Raw genomic sequence first — 4679 nt, forward strand, 5'->3', positions numbered from 1 at the left:
TCGGCAAGCCTTTTGACAGAAAACACTTTCTACAAACAAAGGACTTAGAACATCCAAAACAACTTTTAAAAAGACAAAGTTGCAAGACTTACCTGTTTTCAAGACTGACCGTAAAGAGACACGCATCAAGACAACACGGTATTACGAAAGGATTAGTACAGATCAGTGGAAGTGAACAGAGGCCAGAAACAGAGCCACACAGAGCTTACTAGTTGGTGTCCCTCAGAGGTGCCAAGGCGATGCCACATGGAAAGTATATTCTTGTCAACAAATGGGCTGACAGGCGGGTATGCAAGGTGGAGGGGATAGACAAGGCAAGTGCATGTTCCTCTACTCCCAATATTGAGAGTCTACTGCCAGCACAACAGGGGAAGACTCTCAAACCCGGACTTGGAGGTTTCAGACGGGACGGATTTTGTCCTTTACTATTAGCAGTCCTTGCACTAAATAAAATTCAAACCTGATCAAAGGAGGAAACTCTTGACACACAGCAAAAGACCTGGGGTTCCTAAAAGAATACTGTCATAAGCTTTATGAAAATACATTTAAAAATGAAATCTTTCTGTAAAAATGCAATGAGAAACATTATACTAAGAGAACATACAAATTCAGTATAGACTCACCACTAACAAACTAATTTAATAATCAAGCCCTGGCTAGTGCTGCTCAGTGGTTAGAGTGTTGGCCCATGCATTGAAGGGTCCTGGGTTTGATTCCTGGTCAAGGACACATATCTCTGTTGCTGTTTCTCTCCCCACTCGCCCAGCAGGGGTGCGTGCGGGAGGCAAGCAGTGGGTGTGTCTCTTTCGCATGGATGTTTTTCTCTTTCTCCCAACCTTCCCCAACTCTCTCTGAAAAGCAGTGGAAAAAATATCCTCATGTGAAGATTAACAAAAAGTTAGTACTAATCCAAATGTTCATGCAAAAAGTCTTCTCAAGGCCCAAATTTATAGGTGAGTTTCACAAAATCTACCCGAAACACGACCTTCTCATCTGCGTGATTAGAAAAGAAAAGGAGCAGGAAAGTGCCCATTTCCTTTTATGAGGCTACGAACATGCTACACAATCGGGAAGGGAAGCAACAAGTATCGTCTAAAACTTGCAGCTAGTGGATAAGCAAGTTCTGGAGACCTAGGCTCAACACAGTGATTCTAGTCAACACTGTATTATAAACTTGACATTGCAAAGAAACTAATTCTTAACTGTCCTCAACACACAAAAATAGAAATATGTGACCCAATAAAGGTGTTAGCTGATGCTACTGTAGTAATCATACACAATATGGAAATCTATCAAGCCAACAGGTTGTGCACTTTCAACTTCATGTCAATTATATCCCAATTAAAAGAAGAAAGTACAGTCCAATCCAACTTGGATACAAAAAGAGAACATCCTAAATATAGTATCAGCAAAAATCTTTAGGAAAATTTGCAAAAAGCAACTTACCACCCTATTAGCAACTAGGGTCTATATAGGAATTCAAGTTAATATTAGAAAACCCACTATATTGTTTAAAATATGAATACCTTAAAGGAAATAAGTGTAGCTTTATGTCAATAGGTACACAAGTGGTATCCAATATAGTTCCATGCACATTCATGACTAACATGCAATCTCAGCAAACTAGCCCCTGCAGGGGACCTGGTTACCCTGACAACGGTCGCCTGCCAAGAGCTGACAGCAAACATCACAGCTCACAGTAAAATATCTACACTAATAAAAGAGAAACATGGTAATTAGCGTACAACCGCTACCCTTCCCATAGGCTAATCAGCATATCCTTATGCAAATTAACTGTCAGCCAAGATGGCGGCCAGCAGCCATGCACTGAAGCGAACAGGGAGGCTTGCTTGCTCCAGTGACAGCGGACTCCAACATTCCCCGCCTGACTTGCCAGCATCTCAGCTGCAACTCTAAGCAACTATGTACTATGTTGCAAATATAGAAGCTAAACAAAACCCCAGAAACCGGCTTTCAGTCAGCCGGGCTTCAGCCAGCCAGACCACAACATTGTATCAAATACAGCAAAGGCCAGAAACCTGCTTTCAGCAGCCGAGGCCTCAGCGCTAAAGCTGGCCCAGAATAAAAAAGAAAAAAGAAAAAAAGGAGCAGTTGGGAGCTTCAGTCACCCGCCAGCCTAAAAACGGCCCTCAGCCCCTAAGCCAGACTGGCCAGGCACCCCAGTGGGGACCCCCACCCTGATCCAGGACACCCTTCAGGGCAAACCAGCCAGCCCCACCCAGGCACCAGGCCTCTATCCTATATAGTAAAAGGGTAATATGCCTCCCAGCACTGGGATCAGCAGAACCGCGAGGCCTCCCGTCAACGGGATCAGCGTGACAGGGGGCAGCGCCCAAACCCCCTGATCGCCCTGTGGCTCTGTGTTTGACAGGGTATGGTGCCCCAACCCCCTGATCGGCCCTGCTCTGTGTGTGAAAGGGTGTGGCGCCCCAACCTCCCCCCCGCCACAGGTCCTGCTCTGTGTGTGACAGGGTAGAGCCAAAACCTCTCCTACAGCCCTACCATGAGTGTGACAGTGGTGGCGCCCCAACCCCCTGATCGGCCCTGCTCTGTGGGTGAAAGAGTGTGGCGCCCCAACCTCCCCCCCCACACACACAGGCCCTGCTCTGTGTGTAATGGGGTAGAGCCATAACCTCCCCATTGGCCCTGCCCTGAGTGTGACAGGGTGCAGCGCCCCAACCCCTTGATCCACCCTGCTCTGTGTGTGACAGGGTATGGAGCCCCAAACCCCTGATGGGCCCTGCTCTGTGAGTGACAGGGGGCAGCGCCCCAACCCCCTGATTGGCCCTGCTCTGTGCATGACATGGGGTGGCGCTGCAACCTCCCCATTGACCCTGCCTTGAGTGTGACAGGGGGCGGTGCCCCAACCCCCCAATCGGCCCTACCCTGAGCGTGACTGTGGGTGGCATCGCAACCTCCCGTTCCGCCCTGCTCTGTGCATGACAGGGGGCGGTGCCCCAACTCCCCAATCGGCCCTGCTCTGAGCCTGACCAGGGGCTGCACCTAGGGATTGGGCGTGCCCTCTGCCACCCGGGAGCAGGCCTAAGCCAGCAGGTCGTTATCTCTCGAGGGGACCCAGACTGCGAGAGGGCACAGGCCAGGCTGGGGGACCCCCCCCCCCGCCGAGTGCACAAATTTTTGTGCACCGGGCCTCTAGTAAAACTATTTTCCTGCACGATTGACTTGATCTATTCCTATTTCTTTTTCCATGTAACACAGAGCCCTCTAAGCCTCATAAACCCATTACAAGAGACAGTGGGGAATGGATAAGGAGCTCACCTGAGGTATGTTCATTTTCTGTGGCTCTTGGGAGAGTGTGAAGAACTGAGGTTCAGCTGAAGGGACAGAAAGAAGGTGGGGGTCACAGACCTGGCCTGCCTCCCAGCTCCTAGATACACTCCCCAGGTCACACCCCAGCCGGTGCCTTACAGGAGGCAGCCTCCTGAACACACACTTTCCTCCACTCATTGTCAACAACGCACGTGTCCTTCTCACAAACAAAGCAATAAAAACTGAAGATTCATTGAATGAAATTGCACCAAAGGAAGGCCACAGTGTTTTCATTCTGATTAATTTATCAGAAAAACACTCAGTGTGCATTTACTTTTTGCAGTAATATCATTTACACCGAGTTAAAAAGATGGGTGCTATGAGGCAAGCTTTTTTATTTGTTGGTTTCAGCTTTGATGTGTCTCAAAAAGCCCTTTTGGTAGGATTTTTTGGTAACTTCCTTGTAGGAGAGAGAAGAACGATGTTTTCCTCCTGACTCACAAACTAAGTTTCCCTGGACCAGTCACTGAAGGTTTGAAGATGAATCTTCAAAAGAGTCAGAAATTGATGACTTTGGAAAACCCTCTGGTCCTCAGTCTGGGGTCCCGGGAGCTCAGGATGTCAGCCGTGTCCAGGGTGATGGACAGCATGCCAGCAGCACAGCCTCTGTAAAGGGGGGAGGATGTTTAGGGAAAGTGGAGACCTTCCCCCCCCTGCCTGGTTACCCCTCCCCCCAGGCCTCACTCACAAGCTCTCCAAGGACCTGCCCTCCCTGAGCCCCTGGCCCCTGGGTCACCCAGCTCACCTAGCTCCACCCGCCCCCACTGGCCACTGAGTGGTGGCTTCTGGAGGTGGTGTCAGCACCAGGACTGGCCCATCCTGGCCAGAGCATCAAGAGCTGCTCTGACCTTGCAGATGCAGGGTCTGCTCCTCTGGGCCCCTCTGCCTCTGCTCTGAAGCCGCCCAGAGGCCTGTGGTCAGAGGGTGCTCCTTCCAGGGCAGACTGCACACAGAGCCCTGCTTCCTATAGGCGTTTCTTGTTTCCACGGAACTGAAACACAGACCTGAGAAAGATGCATCTGAGGGGCAAAGCCCTGCCTCTTAGAATTCATTGTATGTCAGACCTAAGAGCCTGACCGAGCAGAAGGGCCAGAAACCTCCGCCTGCCCCTGGGATCGGAAGAGACACTGGAAACCCAGAGTCCATTTCACACGTGGTACAGCCCACCTGTGCGCTTTCCCTTCTGCCCCTGGGTCCTCGGGCAGGTCGCTGTGCCTGCCTGTGAGGGCTGCGGGCTGGTGGGGGCAGGTGTGACGTCTACAGGAAGCCTGAGGTTCCAGCACGGGCACACCTTGCTCCACTGCGCGTCACCGGTGGGGCGTGTTTAC

This window comes from Myotis lucifugus, unplaced genomic scaffold (genome assembly GCF_000147115.1).
Source record: "Myotis lucifugus unplaced genomic scaffold, Myoluc2.0 scaffold_894, whole genome shotgun sequence".
Classification (NCBI taxonomy): domain Eukaryota; kingdom Metazoa; phylum Chordata; class Mammalia; order Chiroptera; family Vespertilionidae; genus Myotis; species Myotis lucifugus.